Source organism: Hyperolius riggenbachi, chromosome 7 (assembly GCF_040937935.1).
Source record: "Hyperolius riggenbachi isolate aHypRig1 chromosome 7, aHypRig1.pri, whole genome shotgun sequence".
NCBI classification, from domain to species: Eukaryota; Metazoa; Chordata; class Amphibia; order Anura; family Hyperoliidae; genus Hyperolius; species Hyperolius riggenbachi.
The window spans coordinates 174,942,755-174,961,878 of record NC_090652.1 but is presented as its reverse complement, the minus strand read 5'-3'; the positions used below and the strand labels follow the sequence as shown (position 1 = coordinate 174,961,878).

At 44.2% G+C, this 19,124-nt stretch overlaps 1 protein-coding gene across 1 annotated transcript in view; it reads left to right on the top strand.

Moving 5' to 3' along the window:
* Positions 1 to 19,124, top strand: part of GLS (glutaminase) — a 752,941-nt gene that overhangs the window by 503,463 nt on the left and 230,354 nt on the right. The window lies entirely within an intron of this gene.

Genomic DNA, 19,124 nt, shown 5'->3' with positions numbered 1-19,124 from the left:
TATATGAATGTTTTCCGGCCCTCGAGATTTTTCTTGATTTGAAGTTCGGCCCTCGGGCCAAAAAAGGTTGAGCACCACTGCCCTAGACTAATGACATCTCCAAGAGAGTAAGTGGAGTGAAGTAAGGTGTTGCCAGCTGGAGGTCCAATCAATGGGATGAGATTGGGGGGGTGCTTGTTAAAGCTGCCCTGTCCTATAAAAAACACACACCAGTCTTGGGTTTGCATTTAAAGAAGCATTGCCTTATGTGAATGATACCCCCCACAAAAGAGCTCTCAGAAGACCTGCGATTAAGAATTGTTGACTTGCAATACGCTGGAAAGGGTTATAAATGTATCTCCAAAAGCCTTGCTGTTCATTAGTCCATGGTAAGACAAATTGTGTATAAATGGAGAAAGTTCAGCACTGCTGCTACTCTCCCTAGGAGTGGCCGTCCTATGAAGATGACTGCAAGAGCACTGCCCAGAAGGCTCAATGAGGTGAAGAAGAATCCTAGAGTGTCAACTAAAGACTTACAAAAGTCTCTCGCATATGCTAAAATCCCTGTTAGCAAATCTATGATATGTAAAACACTAAACAAGAATGGAGTTCATGGGAGGATACCACAGAGCCACTGCTGCCCTCCCCCCCCAAAAAAAACCCCACAAAGTTTGCAAAAGAGCACCTGGATGCAGGGCCGCACTTGGGCGGGTGCTGCGGGTGCATTGCAACCAGGCGCCTGTCTCTGACAGGCGCCGCCCGACCGCCGCTCCCTCCCTCTAGTCGCGTCACTCAGACCTCGATCAGGCGGCAAAAAATCGTGCGGGCGCTAGGACCTAGCGCACCGCACTGATATGCGGAAGTGACATCACTGGTCGGGTCGCCGCTGATCCTGAGGTCTGACTACACTGCAAGGTGAGGGGGGAGTGGCGGTGGCTAGAGGGGGGAGGGGCTCCCTGTCTCTCACTACCTGAAGGGGTCCCTGTCACTCACTGCCTAAAGGGCTCCCTGTCACTCACTGCCTAAAGGGCTCCCTGTCACTCACTGCCTAAAGGGGCTCCCTGTCACTCACTGCCTAAACGTGCTCCCTGTCACTCACTGCCTAAAGGGCTCCCTGTCACTTACTGCCTAAAGGGCTACCTGTCACTCACTGCCTAAAGGGGTCCCTGTCACTCACTACCTAAAGGGGGTCCAGGCTGGCTACATATACTGGGGACACTGGCTGTTTGTCATTATGTGCATTTACTGGTGAAAAGCTGTCTTTTATTATGTGCATTTACTGGTGAAAAGCTGTCTCTTATTATGTGCATTTACTGGTGAAAAGCGGTTTCTTAATATGTGCATTTACTGGTGAAAAGCGGTTTCTTATTACGTATGTGCATTTACTGGTGAAAAGCTGTTTCTTATGTGCATTTACTGGTGAAAAGCGGTTTCTTATTACGTGCATTTACTGGTGAAAAGAGGTTTCTTATTACGTGCATTTACTGGTGAAAAGCGGTCTCTTATTATGTGCATTTACTGGTAAAAAGCGGTCTCTTATTATGTGCATTAACTGGTGAAAAGCTGTCTCTTATTATGTGCATTTACTGGTGAAAAGCTGTCTCTTATTATGTGCATTTACTGGGGAAAAGCTGTCTCTTATTATGTGCATTTACTGGTGAAAAGCTGTCTCTTATTATGTGCATTTACTGGGGAAAAGCTGTCTGTCATTACGTGCATTTACTTGTGAAACGCTGTCTCTTATGTGCATTTAGTGGGGAAATTTTGTCAGTAAAAAATAATCTTTTGTCAGTAAATTTTTAGGCATTTGTTAGTAAAAAACACTGGCAGGCTGCGCGGCGCAACGGGAAAGATACAGGCAGCCCACCTCACGCTTGGGCTTGGCGGGGGAGGAGCCGACGACAACGAGCAAGAGTAGGGTGGCCGCAGGCAGCCATAAATACGCAGTGTGTGACTGCGTCGCACTCGCAGAGCCTCTCAACCTGAGTCAGTCCAGAGACTAGCAGACTCGCAGGCAGCCAAAGCCAGCCAGGAGCAAGCCCATGGAAGAGGGGTAGGAATGGGGTATCACATGCATGCGTAAAGAGGTGAAAGGTGTGGGTGTGATTAGGCAGGACGATGTGGTTTGGCGCAGTTAATTTAACCACTCCCATAGGCGCCAGAGAAAATCTTGCACCCAGGTGCCAGGCACCCCAGGCTCACCCCTGCCTGGATGTTCCACAGCAGTACTGGAAAAATATGTGGACAAAAGAACCCAAAGTTGTTCTCTGGAAGAAGCACACAACATTATGGGCTTGATTCACAAAACAGTGATAACTGAGTTATCACGCCTAAAAGCTTTGCACGTGCAAACATGCATGCAAGCCATTGTGCAAAGTTTTAGTGCTCGCCTGTTAACTTTTATCGTGCGTATGGCGTCTCGCGGTATGTGCGATAAGTGCGCTTTGCACGCGATAACTACGCCGCTTCGCGTGCTAACCTATAACCTATTAGAGTGTATGCTTAGCACGCCCCGTGCTAAGCTGGTTTGTAAGTGATGTAGTGTGTGCAAAACTTTACGCTGGTAGTTTACACGCGTAAAGCTTTACGCGCATGATATCACGTGCAAAGCAGCTTTGCACAGGCATGCTAAGTGTTTGCACGATTTTGTGAATCAAGCCCTATATGTGGAGAAATAGAGGCACAGCACACCAACATCAAAACCTCATCCCAGCTGTCAAGTATGGTGGTGGGGGCATCATGGTTTGGGGCTGCTTTGCTGCGTAAAGGCCTGGACGGATTGCTATAATCGAAGGAAAATGGATTCCCAAGTTTATCAAGACATCTTGCAGGAGAACTTAAAGGACACCCAAGGTAACATGTGACATGATGAGATTGACATGGGTATGTACAGTGTCTAGCACACAAATAACTGCTGTATTCCTTTTTTTTTATTTCTCTGCCTGAAAGATTTAAACATCAGGTATGTAAGTGGCTGACTCAGTCCTGACTCAAACAGGAAGTGACTTCGCTCACTGCACTGGCTACCAGTAGAATGGAGAATACTTTTCAAGATTGGACTGCTGACATTCAAATCCGTGCACAATCTGGGCCCTGGATACATGAAGGACTTGCTGAAGCTGCACCACACCTCTCACAACCTCAGATCAGCAAGTTCTATAAACTTGGTCACTCCCAGGGTGCACCTCAAAAAATCTGGAGATAGAGCTTTCTGTCATGCTGCCCCTACTCTTTGGAACTCCCTGCCACACCCAGTAAAGACAGCACCATCCCTGGAGCTATTCAAATCCAGACTGAAAAGCCACCTGTTTAGCCTGGCATTTCCGGACTTATAAAATTCTTCCTCTGTACCACGATGGTCTGAGCCATGCTTATGCGCTTTGAGTCCTATGGGAGAAAATCGCTCTAAAATGTTATTTGTTGTTGTTGCTACACTGACTGATGAGAAATTACAACTATAAAACACTTTCCTAGCAGAAAATGGCTTCTGAGAGCAGGAAAGTGATAAAAAGGGTCAATAGTTCATAGATAGGGGGAAGAAGAAGGAAGATAGATACAATTGTTTATTTCTTTAGTTTATTTTCGCCTTGGGTGTTCTTTAAGGCCAGCTGTCCACCAGATGAAGCTCAGCAGAAGATGGGTGTTGCAAAAGGACAACGACCCAAAGCATAGAAGTAAATCAACAACAGAATGGCTTAACTCCTTGCCGACCGCTTCACGCCAATTGGCGTGAATGCAGCAGCAGCCTCAGGACCGCTCCACGCCGATTGGCATAAACAGCCTTCTACGCCTTCAGTCTCCCAGCGGCGATCACCACTTGGAGACTGTTAGACAGCGAAACCGCCATCTAATAGGGCTGTACAGCGCTGCGATCTAAGGCAACGCTGTACTGGGGACAGCTGTGGGTCCCCCTGGGGGACACAGAAGCGATCGGCAGTGACAGGCTGAAGCCTATCACAGCCGATTGCTGTGGTAGGCTGATAGAGGGAGGGAGGGAGAGGGGAATTTTTTTCAAGAAATACACAAATTTAATGAAAAAAAAAAGAAATATTTGGTGGAGCGATCAGACCCCACCAACAGAAAGCTCTGTTGGTGGGAAGAAGAAAGGGGGAGGGGTGAATCACTTGTGTGTTGAGTTGTGCGGCCCTGCAGTGAGCCCTTAAAGCTGCTGTGGCCTCTTTACTTAAAAATGGCCTGGTCAATAGGGGGGGTTTAACACTGCGGTCCTCAAGTGGTTAAAGTGTACCAGAGATTACATGATAAAATAGACATGTGCCTATACAGTGGCAAGCATACAGACACTTGTGCTGTGCTCCATTTCTTGTTTCCCTGCCTGGAAGAGTTCATAATTGGCTATGGAACTGACACTTTTTCTCCAGTCAGGACTCAGTTGGCTCACTGATAACAAATTATAGCTATAAAACACTTTCCTATGCAGATACCTGGGCTTTTTACCGTGAGAGGAAAATATAAAAAGGTCAATAGTTCATGTATTTTCACTTAGTCACACTCTTGAGACACTGACTGCAATTGAGCAGGGACTATGAAACATTAAATCTGCTTTGTAAATGTTTATACATAAAATAAAATCATGAGATATCTAAAAGAGTTTTTTTAGGAGTAGAACAGATCCAATTGTTTATCTCATTAGTGTATTTTCATCTCTGGTTCACTTTAAACAGAAGAAAATATGCCTTCAGGAGTGGCCCAGTCAGATTCCTGACCTCAACCCGATTGAGGTGCTATGGCATGACCTCAAAAAAGCGATTTACACCAGACATCCCAAGAATAGTGCTGAACTGAAACCGTTCTGCAAAGAGGAATGGTCAAAAATTACTCCTAACGGTTGTGCACATCTGATCTGCAACTACAGGAAATGTTCGAAGTTATTGCTGCCAAAGGATGTTCAACTAGTTATTAAATCCATGGGTTCATGTACCTTTTCCACCTGCACTGTGAATGTTTACATGGCGTGTTCAATAAAAACATGGAAACATTTATTTGTGTGGTATTAGTTTAAGCAGACTATGATTGTCTATTGTTGTGACTTAGTTGAAGATCAGATCACATTTTATGACCGTTTTGTGCATAAATCCATATAATTCCAAAGGGTTCACATACTTTTAATTGCTACTGTATATATACATACATACAGTATCTCACAAAAGTGCATTTTTGCTAATTAATTTGCTATATTATGGGGCAACGTTGACAGGGCCGGTTGTAGTAACAATGGGGCCCCCGGGCAAAATTAACCCAGGGGCTCCTCAATAGACACCCCCCAACCAAAAAGATGCAGTAGAGGCCCTTTGTTGCAGCCAAATTTCCCCCCAAGGCCCCTGAGCCAGGGCAGGTGAGGTGCTACTCTGCTGAAGACTCTGCAGGGACCCACAGGGAACAACAATTAAGTTGGAGGGGGACACCTTGGGGGCCCTGGGGCAATTGCCCCCTTTCCCTCTATGGTAGCACCGGCCCTGAACGCTGAGGATATGAAGTTTTATATAATGTAAAGTAGTCCATGCTCAGACCATTCACCACACTCTACATCAAATTGGTGTGGATAGATTTTATCCCCGAAGGAACCCTCTTCTAAAGATAATGCACAAGAAAGCCCATCCCTGGCGTAGGATAACCATGGCAGCCATAGCAGCTGCTATGGGGACCGTAGCCAGGGGGGCCCATCCGGCAGGCTTTTTTAAGTATAAAATCCATTCAGCCTGACACCAAATTACCCGTCCCACCCTTACTGGTCTGGCTCTTCTGTCTTCCACTTTCAGTATCCTGCCTCCAGTCCTCACTGTGTTAGCGGAGCTGCAGCAGGCAGTGTGGAGAGGGACTATTTTTTTCCACATGCCAGCGGCTCAATACCTGGCCCGCCAATTATTGATTTGTTCCGGCCAGGGAGGTTAGGAAGTGTAGGAGGAGGAGTGTCACTGCGCGCTGGTCTGCTTCTGTGAACGGAGTGGTGACGCTATGCTCATCTGAGAAGAAAAGTGCACTCTGCACTGTGTCCATCCACTGTCTGCGATAGGTATACAGAGGAGAGGGGGCGCCGCTGCATGCTGCGGAGGACCTTAGTTTACCAAGCAGCCCAACATGGTAGTTACACTGCTGAGAGCCCGGTGTAAACATCACACACATCACACCGGCATTTGACTCTAGTTAAATTTGTGTAACTACCAAGAAGCATGTTGAGCTGCCTGGTGAGCTAACTTAGGCTCACAGGGATATTATCTACATTTTACATAATTCATTAAATAATAAATACACTTAAACAGCTGTATCAAAGTCTCCTGCTTGCATATATAATCAATACATTAATTATTATTTTAATTGTTCATGTATTAATTATATATGCAATCAGGAGAGTTTGATACAGGTTTTTAAGTGTATTTATTGTTATTTGATGAATTATGTACAGTAAAATTACCCTTTGATATACAGTGGTGCTGCTTACCAGTATTAGCCCCTTTTTAAATGAGCAATGCTTGTTTTTCATTTAAATGTGAAGCTGAATTGCACACTAAGGTGTCCGGTTCAGATCGCTCCCTTTCTTTGCTGCCTATCACTAAACTACCACCTGTCCTGGCATTTAAATGATGCTGAGCACCTGGGGGCTCCTGTGACCAGCTATCAATTGAAATAAACCTCCCCTAATGGAGGTTCCTAAACTGTATGGGCTTTTGGGGTATGACTTATGGGGGGCTGCTCCGTAGCCCCTCAGTCTATGTGGTAAACCTCCACCTTCTCTCACTTAGGGCCACAGGTTGAAATTCCCGCAATGATATCCATGCCCCTGGTATCTACAATGCATTCTGGGGTAGTGAGATGCATGCAGAGAGATGTAATTCATTTGTGATTACATATTCTGACTGGAAGATGTAGTCATTACATCAATGGGAACTATATATCATGGCATGCATCGCACTGCTCTGGCATGTATTGCAGCCCCTGGGGACAGGGTTATTGTTTTTAACCTGGGGTTTTGTGGCACAGAGTGATAGAGCCTCCATATAGGTGGGTGCTACTAAGCAGTCCCCTACCCCCATAGTTAAGTAAATGCCTTCTACAACCCCAATAGGCCACACTGTTTATGAACTCCCTTAATTTGACAAGTTCTTTAAGATAAAGGCTTAGTTGACTTTAAATTTACCAGTCTACCACTAGACACCAGGGAAAGCTACAGACACCAGGGAAAATAGACACCAGGGAAAGCGTGTGTGTGTGTGGGGGGGGGGGGCATTCCACCAGGAAAAGTCATAGGAGCAGGGGGACTACCAGACCAAGCTTTAAGGGTGCAGAGGTGGGCCACTAGACCACCAGATAAAGCAATACCGGCGGGCAGGGGGGGAACACCAGACCACCAGGAAAAGCTATAGGGTGCAGAGGGGGGTACCAGACTACCAGGTAAAGCTGCATTGGGGCCACCAGACAACAAAAAAAAGCTATTGGGGTGCAGGGGGACCCCTAGACTATGGGCAGCTGGGGGCCCTAGCAAACATTTTGCTATGGGGCTCATTGAGTTCTAGCTACGCCCCTGAAGCCCACAAACTGTTTGCTGAAGAAGTAGACTAAAGATATTGATTACTGGAATCATGTCCTGTGGTCTGATGAGACCAAGATAAACTTATTTGGTTCAGATGGTGTCAAGCATGTGTGGTGGCATCTAGGTGAGACAAGTGTGTTTTGCCTACAGTCAAATATGGTGGCAGGAGTGTCATGGTATGTGGCTACATGAGTGCTGCTGGCACTGGGATGCTGCAGTTCATTGAGGGAACCATGAATGCCAAAATGTACTGTTACATACTGAAGTAGAGTATGATGTACTCCATTTGAAACTGGGATGCAGGGCAGTATTCCAACAAGATAAATGACCTCACTCACACCTCCAAGATGACCACTGCCTTGCTAAAGAAACTGAGTGTTAAGGTGCTGGACTGGCAAAACATGTCTGCAGGCCTAAATCCTATTGACCATCTGTGGGGCATCCTCAAACAGAAGGTGGAGGAGAGCAAGATCTCCAACATCCACCAGCTTCACCATGGGGGAATGGAAGAGGATTCCAGTGGCAACCTGTGAAGTTGTAGTGAGCATTAAGACAGCGCTTCAAAACAATGGTGGGCACAGAAAATATTGACAATCGGTACAATTTTGACATTCTTCACTTAGGGATGTACTCACAATTGTTCTTAGTGGTTTAGACATTAATGGCTGTGTGTTGTGCAATTTTGATGGAACAGCAAATTTACACTGCTATACAAGCTGTTCCCTGTTTTTTTATTTTGTCATTTGTCATGTGTCTCAGTATAAATGCAAATGTTTACTGGCTTAGCTCCCGTTTGGTATTTTAGGTGGCCAATCTAATTTTTTTTAATGACTCACCTATGCTAATATTACTGCCCTGAAAGTACACTTAGACCGCCACTCACTTTTTATTTTTTCAAAAGTACGTTTCTGTGCCAGATATTTTTGAATACTGGTCTTTAGGCATTAACAAATCTTTGCCTCTATGTCTCACGGACATCTAAATGTGTATCTCCCGAAGAGACGCCTTTAGATGTCATCAACATATGGTGGTATGGCTACTGCAATTTGATAAAGGGCTATGCCCGAGACACTGTCTGTCATTGTGACTGCCATGAATTGATGCATTAAAAGAGCTTGATTACTATCTTTTTGGAGTGGTGCCGATCTTTTTGAGAAACACTGGCTACTGAGCGCCCCAAGGGACATTGGGATGAAGATCATGGCACACTCGTTTTTTTCCTTTGTGATGCTCCTCCTGAATATTGCTTGTTTATCAACATCAGCAAATTAAGTTTGCTTCAAAAGATAACATTCAGAAAATCCCAGCAAATGCATTTGTTTAATCGTCCTGCATCGTTTCCTATTGGTTTATTGAAATGACTAATAAGAAGTATCAACATGTTAAAGCACTGCAAGTGGACAGAGGTGCAATGATTCAATATTTTGTTTATAGATTGTTGTGAATAAATTAATAACCATGTGGCTCCCCTCTTCCCTCTTGCAATCCTGGATTTACTGGTTTACCCCATAATGCATCAAACTCTAAAATGCCTACATCTTCTGCCAGGCCTCCAGAAAGGCTTTTCACTGCTCACACCCTTCTCCCTCCCTCCCTTAGCCTTACCATACGGGGGCATACTTTGGAGTAGCAATCACCATTTTTAATTTAGCTCCTTGAGCCCCATCATACTCACTTTTTCTCTTAAGTTGTCTCTTAGGAGATAATTTTCATCTTCTTTTTAAAGTAACTTTGAGCACTACGTACCATCATTTTTAGAATATTTTCTTGCTTGCTGGTAGTTTAAAGGTCATTTTATTGATATGTGAAATATCACCTTGGAGAAAACGTAGAAGAAAAAGTGATTTTGATCCCTTGCCTTTTCTGTGAAACACCAATAGAGCACCGTCGAGAACAGAAGAACTGGAATCGATGGCAATGGAATTTAGTTCTTTCCTATAGTAAAATATCCCTGTCTCCATACTTAAGGTGGCCACTAATGGTCCAATTTCTAGCAAAAAATCGTTCAAGCGATCAGATATTTCTAATCAGAAGAAAAATCGTTCACTACACCACCAACAAACCTATCACAACCAACAAGAAAATCCAAATTTTGGTTTGACCAAAGTCCAATCGGATGACTATTTTTATTATCGTTCGTAATCGATTTTGCCCATCAACAGAGAATATTTACAACCAATCCGATCAGAATTTCTAATCGCTTGAACGATTGATCGCTAGAAATTGGGCCATTGGTGGCCACCTTTAGATTGTAAGCTCGTTGCTGGCTGAAAGCAAAGTTCAGCCACGCCCCCTTTATGAAGGAGTGCCATATCACTGCCTCATGGGAGAAATGAAGCCTGCAGCTCACTCTGCCTCCTCACTGCCAACTTCCTGCTATTGCGATATTTGACAGAGGGAGGAAAGGGGGGGAGAGGGTGGGTTGGGGAGGAAGAGAGGTCACTTGCTGCTGCTAGGGGTGGGGGAGGCAATGGGGAATTAAAGGAAGCATTATTAGGTGGTGGGGGGAGTGAGAAAGAGGTCACTGCATATTAAGGGGAAGAGCTTCACTCGGAGGGGTGGAGCTTATACATACCAGGGTTAGGGCTTCTCGCGGTGTGGGCTATCATTCCACACACACCCTTCTGGCTAGCAGCATGGTCCACAGAATTTAAAGGGTCCTCTACCTAAAGGCTTCCCAGCTCCCTTACTGATCTTACATTGGCTGATGAGGAGTTTGTAGACTCTGGAAGGCACAATCTCTTCTGCCTTCAGCTCCTCTCTGGTCTTCAGTCCATTATCCTCTGCACCAGCTGATCATTTCTTTAAAGAAATGCTGAGATTTGAGCAGCAGTGCTGTCATAAGGTAGTGTGTGTGCAATGCCTCAGCCATAACCAGTATGCTGCATTACAGACTACAGATGTACGTAGAGGAAAGGATGTTACACACTGCTCTCTTATTACAGCACTACTGATCTATTTTCTGTTGAGATTCTAAACTACCAGCACTGCACAGAGCATCATAATATTAATACAAAGACACAATTACCCCTTCACAAGTAGTGATTCACTTCTTTGCATTTAACAGACAGATGCATAGTAATGATGTGGTTTCCTGCATCTAGTGGGCATGTGCAAGATTTATACAGTATAACACTGCCCCTACTGAGGAGTCTGTAGTGATATCTTCCACTGCCCTACCCAATATGGCCGTTCCCACAACGTGCCGCATCTCAGAGCCAAACCTACGTCTTGCATTCATATGAAGAGGTAACACAGGTCACTATTTATATCATGTCTATGCCTCTTTATTTGAACTGTAGGTTCAATTGGCATAGCATTTTTTTTTACTGGTGGTCCTCTTTAACGAACACGCAGGAGACTTGGGCGCAGCCGGCGCCACCATAGGCCGTCAAAGGAATTACAGCTACAGGGAATAACTTTGGTGCCGTCAGAAGATGGAGCTGAAGTTACTTTTAAAACACTATAATTCGGCCTCCAGCAAATGCTGGAAGCCGAATTATTTCATTCCCCACTATCCATGGTGGCCTGGAGGGGGAATAGTATTTAAAGGGGCACTACAGCGAAAAACTGTAAAATTTAAAATATGTGCAAATATATACAAATAAGAAGTACATTTTTTCAGAGTAAAATGAGCCATAAATTACTTTTCTCCTGTGTTGCTGTCACTTACAGTAGGTAGTAGAAATCTGACAGAAGTGACAGGTTTTGGACTAGTCCATCTCTTTATAGGGGACTAGTGGCCTAAGCCCGTTTAAAAATGGGCTAGGTCCGATCATTACCATCTTAGCACCGATCAAGAGCTATTACTACACCACTGGGACTAGTTTTTATTGTTTTTCTTAAAACTATTGGGGATTTTGTGCACTTTAACGGATACATTGTCTGATTATACCCCTAGGTTATTTGCCTTGGTACACTGGATTGGAGATACTACATGTTTGAAACTTGCCCTCACACTCACTTATTTCCTGTTATAATTTTAAGTTTTGTCTATCTCGTGAGTCATAATACAGTCATGGCCAAAAGTTTTGAGACTGTCAAAAATAATGGAAATTAGAAAAGTTGGTGCTTAAGGTTTTATAATGGCAATTTGCATATACTCCAGAATGTTATGAAGAGTGCTAAGATGAATTGCATAGTCCTTCTTTGCCGTGAAAATTAACTGAATCCCAATAAAACCTTTCCACTGCATTTCATTGCTGTCATTAAAGAGAATCTGTACTTTAAAATTCTTACAATAAAAAGCATACCATTCTATTCATTATGTTCTCCTGGGCCCCTCTGTGCTGTTTCTGCCTCTCCCTGCTGCAAACCTTGTAATTGCCAGTTTTAGGCAGTGTTTACAAACAAAAGACATGGCATGTGATAGGCTGAGAGTAGGTCAGTGTGTGACTCATACAGAGCTTGCAGGGGGCCTGGAGAGGGTGTGTATAGCTTCTATCCAATCACAAGCAGAGCAGCACATTCCAGCCTGAGTGCCTGAGCCCGACAGATTAAAGAAGATTCGATCATATAACAGAAATAACACAGCCACTGTGCAACTAGGAAAGGCTGCAGTAAGCCAGACCACATTAGAACAGGTATAGGAACTTATAGGATAGAAGAAATAAGGCTGAACATTTTGTTACAGAGTCTCTTTAAAGGACCTGCTAAAATCATTTCAGTAATAGTCTTGTTGAATGTTAACGAGCACAAGGCTGCAGATCATTATGTCAGGCTGATTGGGTTAGAATGGCAGACTTGACATGTTAAAAGGAGGGTGATACATATTTATTTATTTATTGTATTTATAAAGCGCCAACATATTACGCAGCGCTGAAATCCTTGAAATCAATACTTGAAATCATTGATCTTCCATTGTTAACCATGGTGACCAGCAAAGAAATTCATGCAGCCATAATTGCATTGCATAAAAATGATGCACAGTCAAGGATATTGTGGCTGCTAAGATTGCACCTAAATCAACAATTTATAGGATCATCAAGGAAAGAGGTTCAATTCTTGTTAAGAAGGCTTCAGGGTGTCCAATAAAATCCAGCAAGCGCCAAGATTGTCTCCTAAATAGGATTCAGCTGCGGGATTGGAGTGCAACCAGTGCAGAGGTTGCTCAGGAATGGCAGCAGGCAGGTGTGAGTGCATCTGCATGCACAATAAGGCAAAGACTTATGGCCTGGTTTTAATGTTTTTAAAAAGGGCAGCGAAGAAGCCACATCTATCCTCAAAAAGCATCAAGGACAGATTGATCTTCTGCAGAAAGTATGGTGAATGGACTGCTGAGGACTGGGACAAAGTCATATTCTCCCATGAAGACCCTTTCCGATTGTTTGGGGCATCTGGGAAAAGGCTTGACAGGAGAAGAAAAGGTGAGCGCTACCATCAGTCCTGTGTCATGCCAACAGTAAAGTATTCTGAGACCAATCATGTGTGGAGTTGCTTCTCATCCAAGGGAGTGGGCTCACTCACAATTTTGCCAAAAAACACAGCCATGAATACAGAATGGTACCAAAACACCCTCCAACAGCAACTTCTTCCAACAATCCAACAACAGTTTGGTGAAGAACAATGCATTTTCCAGCACGATGGAACACCGTGTCATAAGGCAAAAGTGATAACGAAGTGGCTCGGGGACCAAAACGTTGAAATTTTGGTTCCATGGCCCGGAAACTCCCCAGATCTTAATCCCATTGAGAACTTATAATCGTATAAGTATAAAGAATAATCGTACTCAATGCCAAGCCACTGCAGCTAAAACTAACAAAATTTTGGGATGCATTAAAAGGGAAATAAAAACTTGAGATGCTAGCATAATATTGCCCCTGTTTAACTCTCTAGTAAGGCTACATCTGGAATATGGAATTCAGTTCTGGGCACCACATTACAAAAAAGATATTGCAGTTTTAGAGCAGGTGCAGAGACGAGCAACAAAATTAATACATGGGATGGAAGGTCTCGCTTACCAAGAAAGGTTAGATAAACTGGGTTTATTTAGTCTAGAGAAAAGACACCTTAGAGGAGATCTAATTAACATTTATAAATACATCAGAGGGCAATATAATAGCTTGGCGGATGAGCTTTTTGTCCCTAGGCCTTCTCAAAGGACTAGTGGACATCATCTGCGCATGGAGGAGAAACGTTTTAGCCATTTATTTAGGAAAGGGTTCTTTACAGTAAGAGTGATTAAGATGTGGAATGCATTGCCACAGGAAGTCGTTATGGCAAACTCTATACCTGCATTTAAAGGGGGCTTAGATGCTTTCCTTGCGTTGAAAGACATCCAAAGCTACAATTACTAGGAAATGCCTAATGATGTTGATCCAGGGATTTTATCTGATTGCCATCTGGACTCGGGAAGGAATTTTTCCCTTTTGGGGCTAATTGGACCATGCCTTGTAAGGGTTTTTTCGCCTTCCTCTGGATCAACAGGGATATGTGAGGGAGCAGGCTGGAGTTGTACTTTGTACTGGTTGAACCTGATGGACGTATGTCTTTTTTCAACCAAAATAACTATGTAACTATGTAACTTGTGGTCATTTCTCAAGAGGCGGGAGGACAAACAAAAACCAACTAATTCTGAGAAACTCAAATAAGTGATTATGAAAGAATGGCTTGCTATCAGTCCGGATTTGGCCCAGAAGTTGATTGAGAGCATGCCCAGTTGAATTGCAGAGGTCCTGAAAAAGAAGGGCTAACAGTGAAAATACTGACTCTTTGCATAAATTTCATGTAATTGTCAATAAAAGCCTTTGAAACGTATGAAGTGCTTATAATAATATTTCAGTACATCACATAAACAAAGATCTAAAAGCAGTTTAGCAGCAAACTTGGTAAAAACTAATATTTTTGACAGTACATGTGTAAAGTGTAGTGCTGAAGGTGTAACCCAGAACTGCAAAAGAGACGCCTTGCATAGAAGAAGTGGCTGGATATGGAAACCTTGGGAAAAAATTGGTTACTACTGAGGCAACACTGGCAAAGTCAGCTGATAAACCTGTTGTCGTTCAAACCATTAAAAGATTCCCTACATGGGTTGAAGCACTCCTTGGAGAAGTTCCTACTGGGGTCTAATTGGCACTCAACCTTGGGGACATGCCCTAAAAATTAATGCTTCAAAAAGAGATGTATGAGATTTTATCTCCTAAGTCACCGGCTCAATACAATTTAATTTTGCCTTTTTAAAACAGGAAGTATGTATGATAATTTGGCTGTAAGAAAGCAACCATGGTTTCCCATGATGCATCACTCTTTTATGCCCCTGAAAGGCTATTATGTTTATTACTAAAAAACAATGCTAAATTTAATTTTGCCTTCTCTACATTTAGCGCTGCTTTTTGGTCTCTTTAAACCCTTTATACCTTCCAGGTGGTTCTGAATGAAGCCCACCCCCCCCCCCCACCCCCAGTAAGCCCTTGTCCAGTCGATGGAGTATACCAAGAGCTATGTGCTGTGCAACAGGGAGCGGTGCTGTGTGTCGGCGGTTTTGCACGGGGATCTTCAATCAATGTAACAAAGATCACAAGATAGAAGATATTGGCGTGGGACCTTTTCCAAGGGTATTGGCGTGGGAACTTTTTCGTAAAGGTAAGTATTTATGTTAATTAAGAACAATAAAGGACTTTCTCGTTGTTTTTTTTCATTTAGCCCTTTGTGGAAATGGGTAAGGGGTACTTTACCCCTATACTCGTTTCTCCTGGGAGGGCATCTGGGGTCCCCTTCTGAAAGGGGACTCCTAGATGCCACCATGAACCCCCCCCCCCCCCCCGGGAGTCTTCGCCCCACCTCCTCTGGGGCACCGGAGGTGGGGAAGAGCCCCTTGTCCATGGATTGGATGAGGGGGGAGGGGAAGGCTTGGCCGCCCCTCTCCCTGGAGCCCCCCCATACCATGGACCATGTGGGCTGGTATAGCTCTGGGTGCAAAGCCCCATTCGGTCTGCATGAGAGACAAGGGGTTAAAGATGCTTGCGAGGGGGAACTCCACGTCTTCTTTATTTTGATATATGTAAATTTACACTGCCACTAGGTTTGCTCCATTAACCGCATTTAAATGTATACTTTTTTTTCCTTTAAAACCGATTTTCTCAAAAACTTTAAGGTCTTTTTGAAAAATTGTTTTCCCCTTGTTCCCACTGTTCTTCTTAACATAACCTGCCTGGAAATTTGGTGTTTCTAGCATGTAAGGGGGCTTTGCTATTAACCGGTAAAGTCAGCAGGTTTTTAATTGTGAATACCGATTCGTGATTACATGTGGTTATTCGACTTGAAACCGCACTCAAGTCGGATATCCCTTTCTACTCGTGAGTCAATTTGGAAGTGGGCGGTGTCATGCTCATGATCACTTGTACTCGTGATCAGGGCTATCCGAGCACTTCTGCTCGCAAACCAAGGTTCCACTGTAGATGGTGTTTTGTTTTTTAAAGCCTTTTATACCCTCCAGGTTGTTCTGTGTCGCCATGAGCTGTCTGAGTATTCCAAACATACGTCAGCCACTTACATACCTGATATTTAACTCTTTCAGGCAGAGAAAGAAAAAAAAAAGGAACACAGCATAGTTATTTGTGTGCTAGGCACTGTACATACCCATGTCTATCTCATTATGTCACATGTCACTTCGGGTATCCTTTAAGACATCACTAAATAGTGCTGTTTCTTTCTAAAACTGTTGTAAAATAGGAGGAGTTAGGAAGGACGCTCAGACAGTGCAGTGTGTGAGGGAAATAGCTGAGGTAACCAATACATCTGCTGTATTGATAGGCAGGCTCTGAGTGAGGAATTCATAGTGGGGAGGAGCCCTTCACAAATCATGTCAAGCCTGCACTGCTGCACAATCTGTAGAACTGCCATTAAGCACGTCTTAAAAGAGAAGCTGCAAAAATCAATTAACCCTTCGCACACTCACATGCAAATGTTCAAACAAATGCATTCACAGAATTACTCATCCAGGCACAACTGTTATCCCTACAGCTAAATTAAAAGCCTGTAACATGCATAGTGAGTGTGCGAAGGGTTAATTGATTTTTGCTGTTTCTAGCCACACCCCCTTCAGCACCTCCCTTTCCCTAAAAATTTATTTAATGTCCTAACTAGAGGCGATGTGCCTGGATATATGTATGTTTATTCTTATCATTGACCCCTGTGGCTAGGGTCTAATTCGGTGCACTCCCCCCTTCCCCTGTATGTTTGTCAGCATGCAGACAGCTTATGCTGGTGTATGCGCATGGTGCACATGGACACATAAAGTTAGCTCCCTTGTGCGATTGGTAAGATGCACTGTCTTTCCCAGGAGAGGAAGTTAGGATGTGTGCTCCTAATCCATTGATAGGTTTGATGCAGTGAATGTGTTTGCATGTCTGCACTATGCATGTTACAGGGCCAGAGTTAGGACACCTATGTTTACCTGGGTACTTCTGCGCAGTATAGGTGATTAAGCATAAGAATGCATTCTTCTGTGAACTAAAACCCTGGCTTTTAATTTAGCTGTGGGGATAACAGTTGTGCCTGGATGAGTAAATCTGTGAATGCATTTGTTTGAACATTTGCATGTGAGTGTGCGAAGGGTTAATTGATTTTTGCTGTTTCTAGCCACACCCCCTTCAGCACCTCCCTTTCCCTAAAAATTTATTTAATGTCCTAACTAGAGGCGATGTGCCTGGATATATGTATGTTTGTTCTTAAAAGAGAAGCTGTCAGCCAAACTATCTGGGGAAAAAAACACATATATAAGTATTGCACTGTCCACGGTTTGATTTTAGTGATTTTTCTACAGTAAAAAAAGAGAAAATCCTTCTTAGCATTTCCCATTTTAACTGTGGCTATTTTGAAGCCAACCCTGACGTCATTTCCTCCCTTACACTCCTCTGCCTTATTTGCCTGCCCTTCACTATAGAAAGTGCATTGTCTCAGCATGAGAAATATTGGCCAATCAGAGAGGAACAGAGGTGTGGGAGGGGAAAATAGGAGGTAAAGAGGCTTCAGCCAATCAGGCTGCATTAGTTAAGTCTGAGGGGATGTAGAGAAGCAAAAAAGGACAACCAAGCATGCCCTGCAACTTCCTTTATGTGTACCAATTTTGTATGTACCAAATAAAAGTCAGGTAAACTGGGGAATGATCTTTTATCAACAAGAAAAGTGATAGAGATTTTAACTTTTGGATTGGCTGGTTAGCATCCTTATTGATATTATTTACCAGATAAAAATAATAGATTTTTGATTTTATGCCGACAGTTACACTTTAATCTGCAGCAGTTTAGGGATGGATTTGCACTTTTCTTAACTGTAGTGCAGCTCTAGAAATTCACGCTAACCTGCTGCTATGAACCACTTGCCGACCACCCACAGCTGATGGGCGGCGGCAAAGTGGTATGCAGAACGACCGCCTAACGCCCATCGGCGGCGGCTCGTTCTGCTCTCTGGGGGCCGGCGATCGCGTCACTCGTGACGCATGTTGCCGCCGGCAATAGGCTCCGCCCACCTGACGCGTAACCCGTCGGCCAATTAGCAGCGCCGGCGGGTTTCAATAGCTCCGATCTGGCCAATAGAAAGTGTATAATACACTTTGTTTATATAACAAAGTGTATTATACAGGCTGCCTCCTCCTCTGATGGTCTCTTCGTCGTGCGACCATCACAGAGGACGGCAGCCCAATAAGTACACAGAAAATCACACACTTTTACCCACACAGACCCCCCGATCGCCCACCCCAGCAGACCCAAGTTTGCACCCAAGCACCCCCCTAAAAACGAATCAATCACTCCCTGTCACTAACTGTCAAGGCTATCCCCCAGATTAGGTCCCTAACTGCCCCCTAAGGGCCCCTGATCACCCCTCCCTACCCTCAGATCCCCCCCAGACCACCCCCTGTATACTGTATACATCCGCCTTACCCACTGATCACCGGTCTATCACCCCTCGTCACCACCACCCACCAGAGCAGACCCTTAACTGTCCCTTGGGGGCACCAGATCACCCGCCCAGACCCTCAGATTGCCCCCAGACCCCCCTCCTGATAACCTCCCCAGTGCATTGTTTACATCTATTCTCCCCTGTAATCACTTACTGATCTCCCATCGTCACCCCATGTCTGCCACCCATTAGATCAGGACCCAATCTGCCCCGTGCAGGCACCTAATCAACTCCTCCCCCCCCCCCCTCTCCCATAACCTTCTCAGTGCATTGTATTTGATTGTGCTGTAATTGTATTTGATTGTGCTGTAATTGTATTTGATTGTGCTGTAATTGTATTTGATTGTCCCGTGATTGGCTTTGATTGTCCCGTGATTTGAGTGCCCTGTGATTGGCATGCGATTGCCCTGTGATTGCCTTTGATTACCTTGTGATTGGCTTTGATTGGCTTTGTTTTCTCGTGATTGACTTTGATTGTCCCGTGATTGTTTCTGATTGCCTCTGATTCCCCACTCGCCCCCACCCGAGATCACCCCCCTGACACTATCCTAGTGATCTAAAAACAGTGATCAGTGAAAACTGTCACTTTTTTAGTATCACTATTGTTAGCAGTTAGGCCAGTTAGCTAGGCCCTTTTGTTAGTGTCAGTTAGTGCTCAGCCCACTGCACCACAGTCACTAATTAGCGTCATCACTGTCGC